The sequence below is a fragment of the Phalangium opilio genome, unplaced genomic scaffold, assembly GCF_054372755.1.
Source record: "Phalangium opilio isolate 3A_F unplaced genomic scaffold, DU_Popi_V2 ptg001421l_1, whole genome shotgun sequence".
NCBI classification, from domain to species: Eukaryota; Metazoa; Arthropoda; class Arachnida; order Opiliones; family Phalangiidae; genus Phalangium; species Phalangium opilio.
In genome coordinates, this window is record NW_028324258.1 from 1,228,019 (window position 1) to 1,249,557 (window position 21,539).

At 36.1% G+C, this 21,539-nt stretch overlaps 1 non-coding gene and 29 pseudogenes across 1 annotated transcript; all 30 read right to left on the reverse strand.

The window, feature by feature from the left end:
- Positions 1-76: 76 nt before the first annotated feature.
- Positions 77-195, reverse strand: LOC149583415 (5S ribosomal RNA; annotated as a pseudogene).
- Positions 196-317: 122 nt separating this feature from the next.
- Positions 318-436, reverse strand: LOC149583416 (5S ribosomal RNA; annotated as a pseudogene).
- Positions 437-571: 135 nt separating this feature from the next.
- On the reverse strand, positions 572-690 carry LOC149583417 (5S ribosomal RNA; annotated as a pseudogene).
- Positions 691-812: 122 nt separating this feature from the next.
- Positions 813-915, reverse strand: LOC149583418 (5S ribosomal RNA; annotated as a pseudogene).
- Positions 916-1,052: 137 nt separating this feature from the next.
- LOC149583419 (5S ribosomal RNA) lies at positions 1,053-1,171 on the reverse strand (annotated as a pseudogene).
- An 823-nt stretch (positions 1,172-1,994) lies between these two features.
- LOC149583420 (5S ribosomal RNA) lies at positions 1,995-2,113 on the reverse strand (annotated as a pseudogene).
- A 136-nt stretch (positions 2,114-2,249) lies between these two features.
- Positions 2,250-2,368, reverse strand: LOC149583421 (5S ribosomal RNA; annotated as a pseudogene).
- A 5,004-nt stretch (positions 2,369-7,372) lies between these two features.
- Positions 7,373-7,491, reverse strand: LOC149583422 (5S ribosomal RNA; annotated as a pseudogene).
- A 362-nt stretch (positions 7,492-7,853) lies between these two features.
- LOC149583423 (5S ribosomal RNA) lies at positions 7,854-7,972 on the reverse strand (annotated as a pseudogene).
- A 360-nt stretch (positions 7,973-8,332) lies between these two features.
- LOC149583424 (5S ribosomal RNA) lies at positions 8,333-8,451 on the reverse strand (annotated as a pseudogene).
- A 137-nt stretch (positions 8,452-8,588) lies between these two features.
- Positions 8,589-8,707, reverse strand: LOC149583425 (5S ribosomal RNA; annotated as a pseudogene).
- Positions 8,708-9,068: 361 nt separating this feature from the next.
- Positions 9,069-9,187, reverse strand: LOC149583426 (5S ribosomal RNA; annotated as a pseudogene).
- Positions 9,188-9,324: 137 nt separating this feature from the next.
- On the reverse strand, positions 9,325-9,443 carry LOC149583427 (5S ribosomal RNA; annotated as a pseudogene).
- A 123-nt stretch (positions 9,444-9,566) lies between these two features.
- LOC149583428 (5S ribosomal RNA) lies at positions 9,567-9,669 on the reverse strand (annotated as a pseudogene).
- A 2,026-nt stretch (positions 9,670-11,695) lies between these two features.
- Positions 11,696-11,814, reverse strand: LOC149583429 (5S ribosomal RNA; annotated as a pseudogene).
- A 135-nt stretch (positions 11,815-11,949) lies between these two features.
- On the reverse strand, positions 11,950-12,068 carry LOC149583430 (5S ribosomal RNA; annotated as a pseudogene).
- A 136-nt stretch (positions 12,069-12,204) lies between these two features.
- LOC149583431 (5S ribosomal RNA) lies at positions 12,205-12,323 on the reverse strand (annotated as a pseudogene).
- Positions 12,324-12,446: 123 nt separating this feature from the next.
- LOC149583432 (5S ribosomal RNA) lies at positions 12,447-12,549 on the reverse strand (annotated as a pseudogene).
- A 2,025-nt stretch (positions 12,550-14,574) lies between these two features.
- Positions 14,575-14,693, reverse strand: LOC149583433 (5S ribosomal RNA; annotated as a pseudogene).
- Positions 14,694-14,830: 137 nt separating this feature from the next.
- On the reverse strand, positions 14,831-14,949 carry LOC149583434 (5S ribosomal RNA; annotated as a pseudogene).
- A 122-nt stretch (positions 14,950-15,071) lies between these two features.
- Positions 15,072-15,190, reverse strand: LOC149583435 (5S ribosomal RNA; annotated as a pseudogene).
- Positions 15,191-15,326: 136 nt separating this feature from the next.
- On the reverse strand, positions 15,327-15,445 carry LOC149583436 (5S ribosomal RNA). Its single transcript, XR_016380437.1, has one exon. It is a non-coding gene; the product is annotated as a 5S ribosomal RNA (ribosomal RNA).
- A 120-nt stretch (positions 15,446-15,565) lies between these two features.
- Positions 15,566-15,684, reverse strand: LOC149583437 (5S ribosomal RNA; annotated as a pseudogene).
- Positions 15,685-15,821: 137 nt separating this feature from the next.
- Positions 15,822-15,940, reverse strand: LOC149583438 (5S ribosomal RNA; annotated as a pseudogene).
- Positions 15,941-16,077: 137 nt separating this feature from the next.
- Positions 16,078-16,196, reverse strand: LOC149583439 (5S ribosomal RNA; annotated as a pseudogene).
- A 2,250-nt stretch (positions 16,197-18,446) lies between these two features.
- LOC149583440 (5S ribosomal RNA) lies at positions 18,447-18,565 on the reverse strand (annotated as a pseudogene).
- A 135-nt stretch (positions 18,566-18,700) lies between these two features.
- Positions 18,701-18,819, reverse strand: LOC149583441 (5S ribosomal RNA; annotated as a pseudogene).
- A 358-nt stretch (positions 18,820-19,177) lies between these two features.
- LOC149583442 (5S ribosomal RNA) lies at positions 19,178-19,296 on the reverse strand (annotated as a pseudogene).
- Positions 19,297-19,429: 133 nt separating this feature from the next.
- On the reverse strand, positions 19,430-19,548 carry LOC149583443 (5S ribosomal RNA; annotated as a pseudogene).
- A 122-nt stretch (positions 19,549-19,670) lies between these two features.
- LOC149583444 (5S ribosomal RNA) lies at positions 19,671-19,773 on the reverse strand (annotated as a pseudogene).
- Positions 19,774-21,539: the final 1,766 nt, after the last annotated feature.

Genomic DNA, 21,539 nt, shown 5'->3' on the forward strand with positions numbered 1-21,539 from the left:
CAAACAATAAAAAAAATAAAACATGCTTGCTTTTTTCATATCTATTAAAATTTAAAAGAGGAAAAAAAAGTGAAAAAGCCAACGGCACGCAGTGTTCCTAAGTGGTCTCCCTCCCAAGTAGTGACTGCGCTCGACGCTGCTTAACTTCGGTTATCGGACGAGAACCGGTGTATTCAGCGTGATATGGCCGTTGCCGAGAGTGCTAGTTAATAATTTGAATTTAATTAACCTTCATTTTTATAAAACAATAACAAAAAGAAGATATGTTTGCTTTTTTCATATCTGGTGGAATTTGAAAGAGGAAACAAAAGTGAAAAAGCCAACGGCACGCAGTGTTCCTAAGTGGTCTCCCTCCCAAGTACTGACTGCGCTCGACGCTGCTTAACTTCGGTGAACGGACGAGAACCGGTGTATTCAGCGTGATATGGTCGTTGCCGAGAGTGCTAGCTAATAATTCGAATTTAAATTAAGTGAGACAAATTAACCTTCATCATTTTAAAACAATAACAAAAAAAACATGTTTGCTTTTTTCATATCTATTAAAATTTAAAAGAGGAAAAAAAAGTGAAAAAGCCAACGGCACGCAGTGTTCCTAAGTGGTCTCCCTCCCAAGTACTGACTGCGCTCGACGTTGCTTAACTTCGGTGATCGGACGAGAACCGGTGTATTCAGCGTGTTATGGCCGTTGCCGAGAGTGCTAGTTAATAATTTGAATTAAATTAACCTTCATCTTTATAAAACAATAACAAAAAGAAGATACGTTTGCTTTTTTCATATCTATTGTAATTTAAAAGAGGAAACAAAAGTGAAAAAGCCAACGGCACGCAGTATACCCAAGTACTGTATGCGCTCGACGCTGCTTAACTTCGGTGATCGGACGTGAACCGGTGTTTTCAGCGTGATATGGCCGTTGCCGAGAGTGCTAGTTAATAATTCGAATTTAAATTAAGTGAGACAAATTAACCTTCATCATTTTAAAACAATAACAAAAAGAAAATAAGTTTGCTTTTTTCAAATCTATTGGAATTTAAAAGAGGAAAAAAAAGTGAAAAAGCCAACGGCATGCAGTGTTCCTAAGTGGTCTCCCTCCCAAGTAGTGACTGCGCTCGACGCTGCTTAACTTCGGTTATCGGACGAGAACCGGTGTATTCAGCGTGTTATGGCCGTTGCCGATAGTGCTAGTTAATAATTTGAATTTAATTAACTTTCATCTTTATAAAACAATAACAAAAAGAAGATATGTGTGCTTTTTTCAAATCGGGTGGAATTTAAAAGAGGAAACAAAAGTGAAAAACCAACGGCACGCAGTATTCCCAAGTACTGACTGCGCTCGACGCTGCTAACGTCGGCGATCGGACGAGAACCGGTGTTCTCAGCGTGATATGGCCGTTGCCGAGAGTGCTAGTTAAAAATTCGAATTTAAATTAAGTGAGACAAATTAACCTTCATCTTTATAAAACAATAACAAAAAGAAGATATGTTTGCTTTTTTCATATCGGGTGGAATTTAAAAGAGGAAACAAAAGTGAAAAAGCCAACGGCACGCAGTTTTCCCAAGTACTGACTGCGTTCGACGCTGCTAACGTCGGCGATCGGACAAGAACCGGTGTTCTCAGCGTGATATGGCCGTTGCCGAGAGTGCTAGTTAATAATTTGAATTTAATTAACCTTCATCTTTATAAAACAATAACAAAAAGAAGATGCGTTTGCTTTTTTCATATCTTTTGCCATTTAAAAGAGGAAACAAAAGTGAAAAAGCCATCGGCACGCAGTATACCCAAGTACTGTATGCGCTCGACGCTGCTTAACTTCGTTGATCGGACTTGAACCGGTGTTTTCAGCGTGATATGGCCGTTGCCGAGAGTGCTAGTTAATAATTCGAATTTAAATTAAGTGAGACAAATTAACCTTCATCTTTTTAAAACAATATCAAAAAAAACATGTTTGCTTTTTTCATATCTATTAAAATTTAAAAGAGGGAAAAAAAAGTGAAAAAGCCAACGGCACGCAGTGTTCCTAAGTGGTCTCCCTCCCAAGTACTGACTGCGCTCGACGCTGCTTAACTTCGCTGAACGGACGAGAACCGGTGTATTCAGCGTGATATGGTCGTTGCCGAGAGTGCTAGTTAATAATTCGAATTTAAATTAAGTGAGACAAATTAACCTTCATCATTTTAAAACAATAACAAAATGAAAACTTGTTTGCTTTTTTCATATCTATTAAAATTTAAAAGAGGAAAAAAAGTGAAAAAGCCAACGGCACGCAGTGTTCCTTAGTGGTCTCCCTCCCAAGTAGTGACTGCGCTCGACGCTGCTTAACTTCGGCTATCGGACGAGAACCGGTGTATTCAGCGTGATATGGCCGTTGCCGGGAGTGCTAGTTAATAATTTTAAATAAATTAACTTTCATCTTTATAAAACAATAACAAAAAGAACATATGTTTGCTTTTTTCATATTTGGTGGAATTTGAAAGAGGAAACAAAAGTGAAAAAGCCAACGGCACGCAGTATTCCCAAGTACTGTATGCGCTCGACGCTGCGTAACTTCGGTTATCGGACGAGAACCGGTGTATTCAGCGTGATATGGCCGTTGCCGAGAGTGCTAGTTAATAATTCGAATTTAAATTAAGTGAGGCAAATTAACCTTCATCATTTTAAAACAATAACAAAAAAACATGTTTGCTTTTTACCTCTCCGAGTGACGTATGTCACGGGGAGGTTCTGTAACGATCATGTGTGTCTGTGTGTCTGTCTGTGTGTGTGCGTCTGTTGTTACACCCACGTGACCGCGTTCGCAGTTTCCAAATCGGAGCAAACGTGTTCGCCATTTCCGAACTGCTTTCACAGTCACGGAAATGGCTCCTCTACTTGAGTTCTCACACCACCATTTTCTGGTCTTTGTCCATCCCACACGGACACCAGTCTGTACTTACTGGCTTCTAATCACCACCATCTTTTTTTGTCTTCGTTCATATCACATGGACACCAGTCTGTATATACTGGCTTCTAATCACCACCATTTTCTGGTCTTCGTCCATTCCACTTGGACACCAGTCTGTACATACTGGCTTCTAATCACCACCATCTTCTGGTCTTTGTCCATCCCACTTGGACACCAGTCTGTGCATACTGGCTTCTAAACACCACCATCTACTGGTCTTCCGTCTATTCCACATAGATACCAATCTGTCTCATTGGCTTCGAACTCCATCGTCATCGTTTGGTTTAAGACATTCGCGGCGATCAGCTAGGGTTACGAGAAACGTCTAGCCTCCCTAGAGTGGGTTGTCCACCAAAGGTTTTCGCAATTGCGGTTGTTCTTGCTTTGAAGTGTAGTTCGACACCCTTATATACTACCTATTTGAGCAAGGCGAAGCAACCGGCGTATGCTTCATTTCAAACGCCAATATTAGTCAGGTCTCTGAAGAATGTTTAATTGTTCTTTATCAAAACGATGTAACGCTCAATAAGGCAAACAACTGACGAAGAAAATATTTAATACTTATTATATTTATTTTAATATTTAAGATAATCTTGTTTCTCAACTCAAAATTAATACGGAAAGAGTTAAAAAGCATTTTATGTTTTTGTCTGTGTGTGTGTCCGTCCATTGTTACACTAGTGCGTCGCGTTAGCAGTTAGCCTTGTGTTGATGTGTTAAGAAATCATACAGAACCTTAATATTCCCTTTTTCCATAATATAAAGTGAATATGTGGAAGTATTTTTCGTAATTATGATGCATTTAGTACTTTTGTGGCTTTAAAACTCTGTTTCATTTTGATATTCCAAAGATTTTTTTAATATTGTTATTTGAAATGGCTGTTAATATATTACTTAAGCTATACTACATCTGTATATAGAATAATCCTTGGTTTAGTGATTTCATGAAGAAAACTAAGACCTAGACTCCGGCGGGTATAACAAGCGTTTCGAATGTTGTTTATTTAATAAGAACTGCTACTTCATGGAGTAAATTTTTATAAGTTTATTTGAAGTTTAAAATTTTACAAATTTGGGAGCTTTCGGACCGCGGTCCTTCCTCAGCCAGTTTTAAAAATGAACTAAAATAATTTAATTTTACGAGTAACAAATTTTCATTTTTTTACATAGGTTGAAGGTGACATTGCCCCCTTTTTTATATTGTTTTTTATATCATTTTTTATTTAAGTTAAATCCTCCCCACCCGCTTATGTTTACCGAACCTTGATCTAAGTTTAAATTTCCTCTATCTTTAATATATACTGATTCTTTAAAACATCGTTTGTACCAATTAGTTTCTTGGCATAAAACCCTAGTTAAATCCCAATCAATTTGATGGTCGTTGTTTTTTTTTATATGGGTCGCCAGTCCATTGGTTTCGTCATATTTTTTTTTTTTTTTTACAGCATATTTATGTTCTGTTTGTCTTTTCTTTAGTTGTCGTTTTGTCTGTCCTATGTATTTTTTATCACATTTACATCTAATTTCATATAATATACCTGTTTTTTTCATTTCATCTATTCTAGGTTTATTTTTAATTAATTCTGATTTTAATGTGTTCGTTGTTTTGTTAACTAAGGTAATAGTGTGTTTTTTTTATTGTCTGTTTGTCTTTTCAGAGATTCCTTTAACATAGGGTAATGATATAGGAGTCTGCCCATTCAACCGAATACCATTGGAACGAATCCCATTCGTCCGAAAATTTCTAGCCAGTATTTTAAAATCTAGCCCAATGGCGGTTTTCTATAAAAAAGGCAATTTTTTCCCATTCAATCGAATCCCATTGGAACGAATTCACTTCAACCGAAAGTATATTAGTTTTATAAATCATTTAACAATGTTACGCATTTTCCAAAATATTGATGTTTAGCTTCATTGACTTCTCAAATAATATGCCTTTTCCAAAACATTACTGTTATGTTAGGTTAGGTTAGGTTAGGTTAAGTTGGGTTAGGTTAGGTTAGGTTAGGTTTGGTTAGGTTTGGTTAAGTTTGGTTAGGTTTGGTTAAGTTAGGTTAGGTTTGGTTAAGTTTGGTTAGGTTAGGTTAGGTTAGGTTAGGTTAGGTTAGGTTTGGTTAGGTTAGGTTAGGTTAGGTTTGGTTAGGTTTGGTTTGGTTTGGTTTGGTTAGGTTAGGTTTGGTTTGGTTAGGTTAGGTTTGGTTTGGTTAGGTTAGGTTTGGTTTGGTTTGGTTAGGTTGGATAACCGATTTTCCATAATATTTTTATTTTCATTGAGGTCTTTGCATAATAAAAGCGGGCCTTTCCCAACAAATTATTTTTAAAAAGATTCTGGAGCAATTAACGCTGCATTTATTAAGTTCCTGGAACAATAAATATATGCCTTTTCCAAAATATTGATTGTTTTACGGGTCATTTCAGGTTGGCTTTGATTCGGCTCGGTTACAATAGAGGCATCCTTTTAAACTTGGGATTTGACCATCACAGTACAATTATTTATATAGTAAAGTGTATTGATAGACGCAAGCTTATGGACAAGGGTATTTTATTTAAACCAAAAGAGGTATTTTTAATTCAGTTTTAAAATACAGCGTTAAAAATATATCTTTTAATAGCAATGAAAATTTTAATATAATAAACCCGCACATTTTGGCTATATTCGGTCCAACGGGATTCGGTTCAATGGGACATTCGGTCTAATGGGATTCGGCCCAATGGGCCAGGAGCAATGATATAATGTGTTCTGGTTTTTCCTTGGTTTTAATATTCTCGACATCATGATTGTTAAATATATGATCAATTAAGTGGTTCGGGTATCCACTATTTATAAATTGTTCTTTGAACTTATTTTTATCGCTAAGTGGTTTATCTGATAAATATTCTATTCGTTTTTTAAATGTTTTTACAATGCCTATTTTTATTTTTTCGTTATGGGATGATCTAAAATTTAAAAATGATTTTGCCTGCGTAGGTTTTTGGTACATAGAACACACAAATTCTTTGTTATCATGTTTTATCAAAACATCCAAAAACGGTAAACTTTTATTTACTTCCCCTTCAAATGTGAATTGAATATTCTTCTGCGTTTTGTTAGCTATTTCTAATAATCTATCTATTCTAAAGGTTTTTTCTTAATTAGAAAAACATCATCCATGAATCTTCTCCAAAATGTGATAAAAAATACATAGGACAAACAAAACGACAACTAAAGAAAAGACAAACAGAACATAAATATGCTGTAAAAAAAAAAAAAAAAATATGACGAAACCAATGGACTGGCGACCCATATAAAACAAAACAACGACCATCAAATTGATTGGGATTTAACTAGGGTTTTATGCCAAGAAACTAATTGGTACAAACGATGTTTTAAAAAATCAGTATATATTAAAGATAGAGGAAATTTAAACTTAGATCAAGGTTCGGTAAACATAAGCGGGTGGGGAGGATTTAACTTAAATAAAAAATGATATAAAAACAATATAAAAAAGGGGGCAATGTCACCTTCAACCTATGTAAAAAAATGAAAATTGGTTACTCGTAAAATTAAATTATTTTAGTTCATTTTTAAATCTGGCTGAGGAAGGACCGCGGTCCGAAAGCTCCCAAATTTGTAAAATTTTAAACATCAAATAAACTTATAAAAATTTACTCCATGAAGTAGCAGTTCTTATTAAATAAACAACATTCGAAATATTAAAATACCATGGATCAGAAATTCAATATCTACGATAACAAGCGTTATTCGCAATAGTCTTAGTGAAACAAAGAGTAAATAATTGAGGCCTGAGGTGAAGTAAACTTTTGGCTTTGATTTTCGTGTCTGAAATGAAGAGACATTAACGGTTCAGAGTAAAAGTTAAATACACTATTAAATAATCAGGTTAAGATTTTATAATAGAAGAAAAGATCATGGTGGCAATTAGATTAGTAAAAGGGCTTATGGTAAACTGGTAGTAGCTACAGACTTATTATTCTCTTTATGGTGCGCATTGACTATTAGTGCGTCTAGCTACAATTTAGCTTTGGTGTTATTTAACGTTAACATTCATGTTGGCAAACTAAGAATATTGTTGAGGTGAGACGAGACGATAGTTTTTACACTGCAAACCAGTTGTGAATGTAGCTATCAGAATATAGGGTAAACAACTGAAGCGTAGACTTCATTTCCTGTTCTTTTCCCCATTAACTGATTTCCATGTAACCAAGATTTATCCTTATTCGATGTGAAATGTCGTCTGCTTTACTGTACATTCGCTACGTTTGGAATACTGCTTCAATATTTCGTAAATTTTTACTTCAAAAAAGTGAAATAATTCCATATCTAGGTAAATAAGTTTGTAGTAGTAGACCTCTTGACTCGGAGAGGTAATATTTTGGTTTTCCCAACTTGTTTCATATCTATTAAAATTTAAAAGAGGAAAAAAAAGTGAAAAAGCCAACGGCACGCAGTGTTCCTAAGTGGTCTCCCTCCCAAGTAGTGACTGCGCTCGACGATGCTTAACTTCGGTTATCTGACGAGAACCGGTGTATTCGGCGTGATATGGCCGTTGCCGAGAGTGCTAGTTAATAATTTTAATTTAATTAACTTTCATCTTTATAAAACAATAACAAAAAGAAGATATGTTTGCTTTTTTCATATTTGGTGGAATTTGAAAGAGGAAACAAAAGTGAAAAAGCCAACGGCACGCAGTATTCCCAAGTACTGTATGCGCTCGACGCTGCTTAACTTCGGTTATCGAACAAGAACCGGTGTATTCAGCGTGATATGGCCGTTGCCGAGAGTGCTAGGTAATAATTCGAATTTAAATTAAGTGAGACAAATTAACCATCATCTTTTTAAAACAATAACAAAAAGAAAATAAGTTTGCTTTTTTCAAATCTATTGGAATTTAAATGACGAAAAAAAAGTGAAAAACCCAACGGCACACAGTGTTCCTAAGTGGTCTCCCTCCCAAGTAGTGACTGCGCTCGACGCTCCTTAACTTCGGTTATCGGACGAGAACCGCTGTATTCAGCGTGATATGGCCGTTGCCGAGAGTGCTAGTTAATAATTTGAATTTAATTAACCTTCATCTTTATAAAACAATAACAAAAAGAAGATACGTTTGCTTTTTTCATATCTTTTGCAATTTAAAAGAGGAAACAAAAGTGAAAAAGCCAACGGCACGCAGTATACCCAAGTACTGTATGCGCTCGACGCTGCTTAATTTCGTTGATCGGACGTGAGCCGGTGTTTTCAGCGTGATATGGCCGTTGCCGAGAGTGCTAGTTAATAATTCTAATTTAAATTAAGTGAGACAAATTAACCTTCATCTTTTTAAAACAATAACAAAAAAAACATGTTTGCTTTTTTCATATCTATTAAAATTTAAAAGAGGAAAAAAAAGTGAAAAAGCCAACGGCACGCAGTGTTCCTAAGTGGTCTCCCTCCCAAGTACTGACTGCGCTCGACGCTGCTTAACTTCGGTGAACGGACGAGAACCGGTGTATTCAGCGTGATATGGTCGTTGCCGAGAGTGCTAGTTAATAATTCGAATTTAAATTAAGTGAGACAAATTAACCTTCATCATTTTAAAACAATAACAAAATGAAAACATGTTTGCTTTTTTCATATCTATTAAAATTTAAAAGAGGAAAAAAAAGTGAAATAGCCAACGGCACGCAGTGTTCCTTAGTGGTCTCCCTCCCAAGTAGTGACTGCGCTCGACGCTGCTTAACTTCGGCTATCGGACGAGAACCGGTGTATTCAGCGTGATATGGCCGTTGCCGAGAGTGCTAGTTAATAATTTTAATTTAATTAACTTTCATCTTTATAAAACAATAACAAAAAAGAAGATATGTTTGCTTTTTTCATATTCGGTGGAATTTGAAAGAGGAAACAAAAGTGAAAAAGCCAACGGCAAGCAGTATTCCCAAGTACTGTATGCGCTCGACGCTGCTTAATTTCGTTGATCGGACGTGAGCCGGTGTTTTCAGCGTGATATGGCCGTTGCCGAGAGTGCTAGTTAATAATTCTAATTTAAATTAAGTGAGACAAATTAACCTTCATCTTTTTAAAACAATAACAAAAAAAACATGTTTGCTTTTTTCATATCTATTAAAATTTAAAAGAGGAAAAAAAAGTGAAAAAGCCAAGGGCACGCAGTGTTCCTAAGTGGTCTCCCTCCCAAGTACTGACTGCGCTCGACGCTGCTTAACTTCGGTGAACGGACGAGAACCGGTGTATTCAGCGTGATATGGTCGTTGCCGAGAGTGCTAGTTAATAATTCGAATTTAAATTAAGTGAGACAAATTAACCTTCATCATTTTAAAACAATAACAAAATGAAAACATGTTTGCTTTTTTCATATCTATTAAAATTTAAAAGAGGAAAAAAAAGTGAAATAGCCAACGGCACGCAGTGTTCCTTAGTGGTCTCCCTCCCAAGTAGTGACTGCGCTCGACGCTGCTTAACTTCGGCTATCGGACGAGAACCGGTGTATTCAGCGTGATATGGCCGTTGCCGAGAGTGCTAGTTAATAATTTTAATTTAATTAACTTTCATCTTTATAAAACAATAACAAAAAAGAAGATATGTTTGCTTTTTTCATATTCGGTGGAATTTGAAAGAGGAAACAAAAGTGAAAAAGCCAACGGCACGCAGTATTCCCAAGTACTGTATGCGCTCGACGCTGCTTAACTTCGGTTATCGGACGAGAACCGGTGTATTCAGCGTGATATGGCCGTTGCCAAGAGTGCTAGTTAATAATTCGAATTTAAATTAAGTGAGACAAATTAACCTTCATCATTTTAAAACAATAACAAAAAAACATGTTTGCTTTTTACCTCTCCGAGTGACGTATGTCACGGAGAGGTTCTGTAACGATCGTGTGTATCTGTGTGTCTGGGTGTGTGTGTGTGTGTCTGTTGTTACACCCACGTGACCGCGTTCGCAGTTTCCAAATCGGAGCAAACGTGTTCGCCATTTCCGAACTGCTTTCACAGTCACGGAAATGGCTCCTCTACTTGAGTTCTCACACCACCATCTCCTGGTCTTTGTCCATCCCACACGGACACCAGTCTGTACTTACTGGCTTCTAATCACCACCATCTTTTTGTCTTCGTTCATCCCACATGGACACCAGTCTGTATATACTGGCTTCTAATCACCACCATTTTCTGGTCTTCGTCCATTCCACTTGGACACCAGTCTGTACATACTGGCTTCTAATCACCACCATCTTCTGGTCTTTGTCCATCCCACTTGGACACCAGTCTGTGCATACTGGCTTCTAACACCACCATCTACTGGTCTTCCGTCTATTCCACATAGACACCAATCTGTCTCATTGGCTTCGACCTCCATCGTCATCGTTTGGTTTAAGACATTCGCGGCGATCAGCTAGGGTTACGAGAAACGTCTAGCCTCCCTAGAGTGGGTTGTCCACCAAAGGTTTTCGCAATTGCGGTTGTTCTTGCCTTGAAGTGTAGTTCGACACCCTTATATACTATCTATTTAAGCAAGGCGAAGGAACCGGCGTATGCTTCATTTCAAACGCCAATATTAGTCAGGTCTCTGAAGAATGTTTAATTGTTCTTTATCAAAACGATGTAACGCTCAATAAGGCAAACAACTGACGAAGAAAATATTTAATACTTATTTTATTTATTTTAATATTTAAGATAATCTTGTTTCTCAACTCAAAATTAATACGGAAAGAGTTAAAAAGCAGCTTATGTTTTTGTCTGTGTGTGTCCGTCCATTGTTACACTAGTGCGTCGCGTTAGCAGTTAGCCTTGTGTTGATGTGTTAAGAAATCATACAGAACCTTAATATTCCCTTTTTCCATAATATAAAGTGAATATGTGGAAGCATTTCTCGTAATTATGATGCATTTAGTACTTTTGTGGCTTTAAAACTCTGTTTCATTTTGATATTCCAAAGATTTTTTTTAATATTGTTATTTGAAATGGCTGTTAATATATTACTTAAGCTATACTACATCTGTATATAGAATAATCCTTGGTTTAGTGATTTCATGAAGAAAACTAAGACCTAGACTCCGGCGGGTATAACAAGCGTTATTCGCAATAGTCTTAGTGAAACAAAGAGTAAATAATTGAGGCCTGAGGTGAAGTAAACTTTTGGCTTTGATTTTCGTGTCTGAAATGAAGAGACATTAACGGTTCAGAGTAAAAGTTAAATACACTGTTAAATAATCAGGTTAAGATTTTATAATAGAAGAAAAGATCATGGTGGCAATTAGATTAGTAAAAGGGCTTATGGTAAACTGGTAGTAGCTACAGACTTATTATTCTCTTTATGGTGCGCATTGACTATTAGTGCGTCTAGCTACAATTTAGCTTTGGTGTTATTTAACGTTAACATTCATGTTGGCAAACTAAGAATATTGTTGAGGTGAGACGAGACGATAGTGTTTACACTGCAAACCAGTTGTGAATGTAGCTATAAGAATATAGGGTAAACAACTGAAGCGTAGACTTCATTTCCTGTTCTTTTCCCCATTAACTGATTTCCATGTAACCAAGATTTATCCTTATTCGATGTGAAATGTCGTCTGCTTTACTGTACATTCGCTACGTTTGGAATACTGCTTCAATATTTCGTAAATTTTTACTTCAAAAAAGTGAAATAATTCCATATCTAGGTAAATAAGTTTGTAGTAGTAGACCTCTTGACTCGGAGAGGTAATATTTTGGTTTTCCCAACTTGTTTCATATCTATTAAAATTTAAAAGAGAGAAAAAAGGTGAAAAAGCCAACGGCACGCAGTGTTCCTAAGTGGTCTCCCTCCCAAGTACTGACTGCGCTCGACGCTGCTTAACTTCGGTGATCGGACGAGAACCGGTGTATTCAGCGTGATATGGTCGTTACCGAGAGTGCTAGTTAATAATTCGAATTTAAATTAAGTGAGACAAATTAACCTTCATCATTTTAAAACAATAACAAAAAAAACATGTTTGCTTTTTTCATATCTATTAAAATTTAAAAGAGGAAAAAAAAGTGAAAAAGCCAACGGCACGCAGTGTTCCTAAGTGGTCGCCCTCCCAAGTACTGACTGCGCTCGACGCTGCTTAACTTCGGTGAACGGACGAGAACCGGTGTATTCAGCGTGATATGGTCGTTGCCGAGAGTGCTAGTTAATAATTCGAATTTAAATTAAGTGAGACAAATTAACCTTCATCATTTTAAAACAATAACAAAATGAAAACATGTTTGCTTTTTTCATATCTATTAAAATTTAAAAGAGGAAAAAAAGTGAAATAGCCAACGGCACGCAGTGTTCCTTAGTGGTCTCCCTCCCAAGTAGTGACTGCGCTCGACGCTGCTTAACTTCGGCTATCGGACGAGAACCGGTGTATTCAGCGTGATATGGCCGTTGCCGAGAGTGCTAGTTAATAATTTTAATTTAATTAACTTTCATCTTTATAAAACAATAACAAAAAAGAAGATATGTTTGCTTTTTTCATATTCGGTGGAATTTGAAAGAGGAAACAAAAGTGAAAAAGCCAACGGCACGCAGTATTCCCAAGTACTGTATGCGCTCGACGCTGCTTAACTTCGGTTATCGGACGAGAACCGGTGTATTCAGCGTGATATGGCCGTTGCCAAGAGTGCTAGTTAATAATTCGAATTTAAATTAAGTGAGACAAATTAACCTTCATCATTTTAAAACAATAACAAAAAAACATGTTTGCTTTTTACCTCTCCGAGTGACGTATGTCACGGAGAGGTTCTGTAACGATCGTGTGTGTCTGTGTGTCTGGGTGTGTGTGTGTGTGTCTGTTGTTACACCCACGTGACCGCGTTCGCAGTTTCCAAATCGGAGCAAACGTGTTCGCCATTTCCGAACTGCTTTCACAGTCACGGAAATGGCTCCTCTACTTGAGTTCTCACACCACCATCTCCTGGTCTTTGTCCATCCCACACGGACACCAGTCTGTACTTATTGGCTTCTAATCACCACCATCTTTTTGTCTTCGTTCATCCCACATGGACACCAGTCTGTATATACTGGCTTCTAATCACCACCATTTTCTGGTCTTCGTCCATTCCACTTGGACACCAGTCTGTACATACTGGCTTCTAATCACCACCATCTTCTGGTCTTTGTCCATCCCACTTGGACACCAGTCTGTGCATACTGGCTTCTAACACCACCATCTACTGGTCTTCCGTCTATTCCATATAGACACCAATCTGTCTCATTGGCTTCGACCTCCATCGTCATCGTTTGGTTTAAGACATTCGCGGCGATCAGCTAGGGTTACGAGAAACGTCTAGCCTCCCTAGAGTGGGTTGTCCACCAAAGTTTTCGCAATTGCGGTTGTTCTTGCCTTGAAGTGTAGTTCGACACCCTTATATACTATCTATTTAAGCAAGGCGAAGGAACCGGCGTATGCTTCATTTCAAACGCCAATATTAGTCAGGTCTCTGAAGAATGTTTAATTGTTCTTTATCAAAACGATGTAACGCTCAATAAGGCAAACAACTGACGAAGAAAATATTTAATACTTATTTTATTTATTTTAATATTTAAGATAATCTTGTTTCTCAACTCAAAATTAATACGGAAAGAGTTAAAAAGCAGCTTATGTTTTTGTCTGTGTGTGTCCGTCCATTGTTACACTAGTGGGTCGCGTTAGCAGTTAGCCTTGTGTTGATGTGTTAAGAAATCATACAGAACCTTAATATTCCCTTTTTCCATAATATAAAGTGAATATGTTGAAGTATTTTTCGTAATTATGATGCATTTAGTACTTTTGTGGCTTTAAAACTCTGTTTCATTTTGATATTCCAAAGATTTTTTTTAATATTGTTATTTGAAATGGCTGTTAATATATTACTTAAGCTATACTACATCTGTATATAGAATAATCCTTGGTTTAGTGATTTCATGAAGAAAACTAAGACCTAGACTCCGGCGGGTATAACAAGCGTTATTCGCAATAGTCTTAGTGAAACAAAGAGTAAATAATTGAGGCCTGAGGTGAAGTAAACTTTTGGCTTTGATTTTCGTGTCTGAAATGAAGAGACATTAACGGTTCAGAGTAAAAGTTAAATACACTATTAAATAATCAGGTTAAGATTTTATAATAGAAGAAAAGATCATGGTGGCAATTAGATTAGTAAAAGGGCTTATGGTAAACTGGTAGTAGCTACAGACTTATTATTCTCTTTATGGTGCGCATTGACTATTAGTGCGTCTAGCTACAATTTAGCTTTGGTGTTATTTAACGTTAACATTCATGTTGGCAAACTAAGAATATTGTTGAGGTGAGACGAGACGATAGTGTTTACACTGCAAACCAGTTGTGAATGTAGCTATAAGAATATAGGGTAAACAACTGAAGCGTAGACTTCATTTCCTGTTCTTTTCCCCATTAACTGATTTCCATGTAACCAAGATTTATCCTTATTCGATGTGAAATGTCGTCTGCTTTACTGTACATTCGCTACGTTTGGAATACTGCTTCAATATTTCGTAAATTTTTACTTCAAAAAAGTGAAATAATTCCATATCTAGGTAAATAAGTTTGTAGTAGTAGACCTCTTGACTCGGAGAGGTAATATTTTGGTTTTCCCAACTTGTTTCATATCTATTAAAATTTAAAAGAGAAAAAAAAAGTGAAAAAGCCAACGGCACGCAGTGTTCCTAAGTGGTCTCCCTCCCAAGTACTGACTGCGCTCGACGCTGCTTAACTTCGGTGATCGGACGAGAACCGGTGTATTCAGCGTGATATGGTCGTTACCGAGAGTGCTAGTTAATAATTCGAATTTAAATTAAGTGAGACAAATTAACCTTCATCTTTTTAAAACAATAACAAAAAGAAAATAAGTTTGCTTTTTTCATATCTATTGGAATTTAAAAGAGGAAAAAAAAGTGAAAAAACCAACAGCACGCAGTGTTCCTAAGTGGTCTCTCTCCCAAGTACTGACTGCGCTCGACGCTGCTTAACTTCGGTGATCGGACGAGAACCGGTGTTTTCAGCGTGATATGGCCGTTGCCCAGAGTGCTATTTAATAATTTGAATTTAATTAACCTTCATCTTTATAAAACAATAACAAAAAGAAGATATGTTTGCTTTTTTCATAGCTATTGGAATTTAAAAGAGGAAAAAAAAGTGAAAAAACCAACAGCACGCAGTGTTCCTAAGTGGTTTCCCTCCCAAGTACTGACTGCGCTCGACGGTGCTTATCTTCAATGATAGGACTAGAACCGGTGTTTTCAGCGTGATATGGCCGTTGCTGAGAGTGCTAGTTAATAATTCGAATTTAAATTAAGTGAGACAAATTAACCTTCATCTTTTTAAAACAATAACAAAAAGAAAATATGTTTCCTTTTTTAAATTTATTGGAATATAAAAGTGGAAAAAAAAGTGAAAAAGCCAACGGCACGCAGTGTTCCTAAGTGGTCTCCCTCCCAAGTACTGACTGCGCTCGACGCTGCTTAACTTCGGTGATCGGACGAGAACCGGTGTTTTCAGCGTGATATGGCCGTTGCTTAAAGTGCTATTTAATAATTTGAATTTAATTAACCTTCATCTTTATAAAACAATAACAAAAAGAAGATATGTTTGCTTTTTTCATATCTATTGGAATTTAAAAGTGGAAAAAAAGTGAAAAACCAACGGCACGCAGTGTTCCTAAGTGGTCTCCCTCCCATGTACTGACTGCGCTCGACGCTGCTTATCTTCGGTGATAGGACTAGAACCGGTGTTTTCAGCGCGATATGGCCGTTGGCGAGAGTGCTAGTTAATAAATCGAATTTAAATTAAGTGTGACAAATTAACCTTCATCTTTTTAAAACAATAACAAAAAGAAAATAAGTTTGCTTTTTTCATATCTATTGGAATTTAAAAGAGGAAAAAAAAGTGAAAAAGCCAACGGCACGCAGTGTTCCTATGTGGTCTCCCTCCCAAGTACTGACTGCGCTCGACGCTTCTTAACTTCGGTGATAGGACTAGAACCGGTGTTTTCAGCGTGATATGGCCGTTGGCGAGAGTGCTAGTTAATAATTCGAATTTAAATTAAGTGAGACAAATTAACCTTCATCTTTTTAAAACAATAACAAAATGAAAACATGTTTGCTTTTTTCATATCTATTAAAATTTAAAAGAGGAAAAAAAAGTGAAAAAGCCAACGGCACGCCGTGTTCCTTAGAGGTCTCCTTCCCAAGTAGTGACTGCGCTCGACGCTGCTTAACTTCGGTTATCGGACGAGAACCGGTGTATTCAGCGTGATATGGCCGTTGCCGAGAGTGCTGGTTAATAATTTTAATTTAATTAACTTTCATCTTTATAAAACAATAACAAAAAGAAGATATGTTTGCTTTTTTCATATTTGGTGGAATTTGAAAGAGGAAACAAAAGTGAAAAAGCCAACGGCACGCAGTATTCCCAAGTACTGTATGCGCTCGACGCTGCTTAACTTCGGTTATCGGACGAGAACCGGTGTATTCAGCGTGATAAGGCCGTTGCCGAGACTGCTAGTTAATAATTCGAATTTAAATTAAGTGAGACAAATTAACCTTCATCATTTTAAAACAATAACAAAAAAACATGTTTGCTTTTTACCTCTCCGAGTGACGTATGTCACGGAGAGGTTCTATAACGATCGTGTGTGTCTGTGTGTCTGTCTGTGTGTGTGTGTCTGTTGTTACACCCACGTGACCGCGTTCGCAGTTTCCAAATCGGAGCAAACGTGTTCGCCATTTCCGAACTGCTTTCACAGTCACGGAAATGGCTCCTCTACTTGAGTTCTCACACCACCATCTTCTAGTCTTTGTCCATCCCACACGGACACCAGTCTGTACTTACTGGCTTCTAATCACCACCATCTTTTTGTCTTCGTTCATCCCACATGGACACCAGTTTGTATATACTGGCTTCTAATCACCACAATTTTCTGGTCTTCGTCCATTCCACTTGGACACCAGTCTGTACATACTGGCTTCTAATCACCACCATCTTCTGGTCTTTGTCCATCCCACTTGGACACCAGTCTGTGCATACTGGCTTCTAAACACCACCATCTAGTGGTCTTCCGTCTATTCCACATAGACACCAATCTGTCTCATTGGCTTCGAACTCCATCGTCATCGTTTGGTTTAAGACATTCGCGGCGATCAGCCAGGGTTACGAGAAACGTCTAGCCTCCCTAGAGTGGGTTGTCCACCAAAGGTTTTCGCAATTGCGGTTGTTCTTGCCTTGAAGTGTAGTTCGACACCCTTATATACTACCTATTTGAGCAAGGCGAAGCAACCGGCGTATGCTTCATTTCAAACGCCAATATTAGTCAGGTCTCTGAAGAATGTTTAATTGTTCTTTATCAAAACGATGTAACGCTCAATAAGGCAAACAACTGACGAAGAAAATATTTAATACTTATTTTATTTATTTTAATATTTAAGAAAATCTTGTTTCTCAACTTAAAATTAATACGGAAAAAGTTAAAAAGCAGCTTATGTTTTTGTCTGTGTGTGTCCGTCCATTGTTACACTAGTGCGTCGCGTTAGCAGTTAGCCTTGTGTTGATGTGTTAAGAAATCATACAGAACCTTAATATTCCCTTTTTCCATAATATAAAGTGAATATGTGGAAGTATTTTTCGTAATAATGATGCATTTAGTACTTTTGTGGCTTTAAAACTCTGTTTCATTTTGATATTCCAAAGATTTTTTTTAATATTGTTATTTGAAATGGCTGTTAATATATTACTTAAGCTATACTACATCTGTATATAGAATAATCCTTGGTTTATTGATTTCGTGAAGAAAACTAAGACCTAGACTCCGGCGGGTATAACAAGCGTTATTCGCAATAGTCTTAGTGAAACAAAGAGTAAATAATTGAGGCCTGAGGTGAAGTAAACTTTTGGCTTTGATTTTCGTGTCTGAAATGAAGAGACATTAACGGTTCAGAGTAAAAGTTAAATACACTATTAAATAATCAGGTTAAGATTTTATAATAGAAGAAAAGATCATGGTGGCAATTAGATTAGTAAAAGGGCTTATGGTAAACTGGTAGTAGCTACAGACTTATTATTCTCTTTATGGTGCGCATTGACTATTAGTGCGTCTAGCTACAATTTAGCTTTGGTGTTATTTAACGTTAACATTCATGTTGGCAAACTAGGAATATTGTTGAGGTGAGACGAGACGATAGTGTTTACACTGCAAACCAGTTGTGAATGTAGCTATCAGAATATAGGGTAAACAACTGAAGCGTAGACTTCATTTCCTGTTCTTTTCCCCATTAACTGATTTCCATGTAACCAAGATTTATCCTTATTCGATGTGAAATGTCGTCTGCTTTACTGTACATTCGCTACGTTTGGAATACTGCTTCAATATTTCGTAAATTTTTACTTCAAAAAAGTGAAATAATTCCATATCTAGGTAAATAAGTTTGTAGTAGTAGACCTCTTGACTCGGAGAGGTAATATTTTGGTTTTCCCAACTTGTTTCATATCTATTAAAATTTAAAAGAGGAAAAAAAAGTGAAAAAGCCAACGGCACGCAGTGTTCCTTAGTAGTCTCCCTCCCAAGTACTGACTGCGCTCGACGCTGCTTAACTTCGGTGATCGGACGAGAACCGGTGTATTCAGCGTGATATGGTCGTTGCCGAGAGTGCTAGTTAATAATTCAAATTTAAATTAAGTGAGACAAATTAACCTTCATCATTTTAAAACAATAACAAAATGAAAACATGTTTGCTTTTTTCATATCTATTAAAATTTAAAAGAGGAAAAAAGTGAAAAAGCCAACGGCACGCAGTGTTCCTAAGTGGTCGCCCTCCCAAGTACTGACTGCGCTCGACGCTGCTTAACTTCGGTTATCGGACGAGAACCGGTGTATTCAGCGTGATATGGCCGTTGCCGAGAGTGCTAGTTAATAATTTGAATTTAATTAACCTTCATCTTTATAAAACAATAACAAAAAGAAGATACGTTTGCTTTTTTCATATCTTTTGCAATTTAAAAGAGGAAACAAAAGTGAAAAAGCCATCGGCACGCAGTATACCCAAGTACTGTATGCGCTCGACGCTGCTTAACTTCGTTGATCGGACGTAAACCGGTGTTTTCAGCGTGATATGGCCGTTGCCGAGAGTGCTAGTTAATAATTCGAATTTAAATTAAGTGAGACAAATTAAACTTCATCTTTTTAAAACAATATCAAAAAAAAAATGTTTGCTTTTTTCATATCTATTAAAATTTAAAAGTGGAAAAAAAGTGAAAAACCAACGGCACGCAGTGTTCCTAAGTGGTCTCCCTCCCAAGTTCTGACTGCGCTCGACGCTGCTTATCTTCGGTGATAGGACTAGAACCGGTGTTTTCAGCGCGATATGGCCGTTGCTGAGAGTGCTAGTTAATAATTCGAATTTAAATTAAGTGAGACAAATTAACCTTTATCTTTTTAAAGAAATAACGAAAAGAAAATATGTTTGCTTTTTCATATCTATTGGCATTAAAAGACAAAAAAAGTGAAAAAGCTAACGGCAAGCAGTGTTCCTAAGTGGTCTCCCTCCCAAGTACTGACTGCGCTCGACGCTGCTTAACTTTGGTGATGGGACGAGAACCGGTTTTTTAAGCGTGATATGGCCGTTGCCGAGAGTGCTATTTAATAATTTGAATTTAATTAACCTTCTTCTTTATAAAACAATAACAAAAAGAAGATATGTTTGCTTTTTTCATATCTGGTGAAATTTAAAAGAGGAAACAAAAAGGAAAAAGCCAACGGCACGCAGTATTCCCAAGTACTGTATGCGCTCGACGCTGCTTAACTTCGGTGATCGGACGTGAACCGATGTTTCCAGCGTGATATGGCCGTTGCCGAAAGTGCTAGTTAATAATTCGAATTTAAATTAAGTGAGACAAATTAACCTTCATCTTTTTAAAACAATAACAAAAAGAAAACATGTTTGCTTTTTTCATATCCATCCATAACAATACTCATTAAAAGTGATTTCATCTCGATTGATCAATAAATAAAAATGAACGTCGATTTTTAATAACATTTTCAAAATCGACGTTTCTCGGCCAGAGAAGCACATTTTGAGAATTTCTTCACTATTTTCAAATATAACCACTGAAGCCACTATTTTTGTACTTTTTGCTTTAATTCAAAGAAATATAACGATATTCATTCAAAAAACTGTTCAAATTCAATTTTCAATAAGAAATCTTTGTCACGGATTTTGCATCTTGAAGAAAAAAAACATGCGATTTTTTCGGTACACTTTTTAATGAATTTTTTTCTGGACAAATTTTTGACCGAATTCAGCTTATTTACCTATAAAATACTCATTAAAAGTGATTTCATATCGATTGATCAATAAATAAAAATGAACCTCGATTTTTAATAACATTTTCAAAATCGACGTTTCTCGGCCAGAGAAGCACATTTTGAGAATTTTTTCACTGTTTTAAAATATAACCACTGAAACCATTATTTTTGTACTTTTTGCTTTAATTCAAGCAAATATAACGATATTCATCCAAAAAACTGTTAAAATTCAATTTCCAATAAGAAATAGTTGTCACGGATTTTGTATCTTGAAGAAAAAAAACATGCGATTTTTTCGGTACACTTTTTAAGGAATTTTTTTCTGGACAAATTTTTGACCGAATTCAGCTTAATTACCTAAAAAATACTCATTAAAAGTGATTTCATCTCGATTGATCAATAAATAAAAATGAACCTCGATTTTTAATAACATTTTCAAAATCGACGTCTCTCGGCCAGAGAAGCACATTTTGAGAATTTTTTCACTATTTTCAAATATAACCACTGAAACCATTTTTTTGTACTTTTTGCTTTAATTCAAGCAAATATAACGATATTCATCCAAAAAACTGTTAAAATTCAATTTCCAATAAAAAATCGTTGTCACGGATTTTGTATCTTGAAGAAAAAAACAAGCGATTTTTTGGTACACTTTTGAATGCATTTTTTTCTGGACAAATTTTTGACCGAATTCAGCTTATTTACCTATAAAATTCTCATTAAAGGTGATTTCATATCGATTGATCAATAAATAAAAATGTACCTTCATTTTTAATAACATTTTCAAAATCGACGTTTCTCGGCCAGAGAAGCACATTTTGAGAATTTTTTCACTATTTTAAAATATAACCACTGAAACCATTATTTTTGTACTTTTTGCTTTAATTCAAGCAAATATAACGATATTCATCCAAAAAACTGTTAAAATTCAATTTCCAATAAGAAATCGTTGTCGCGGATTTTGTATCTTGAAGAAAAAAAACATGCGATTTTTTCGGTACACTTTTGAATGAATTTTTTTCAGGACAAATTTTTGACCGAACTCAGCTTATTTACCTATAAAATACTCATTAAAGGTGATTTCATATCGATTGATCAATAAATAAAAATGTACCTTTATTTTTAATAACATTTTCAAAATCGACGTTTCTCGGCCAGAGAAGCACATTTTGAGAATTTTTTCACTATTTTCAAATATAACCACTGAAACCACTATTTTTGTAGTTTTTGCTTTAATTCAAGCAAATATAACGATATTCATCCAAAAAACTGTTAAAATTCAATTTCCAATAAGAAATCATTGTCACGGATTTT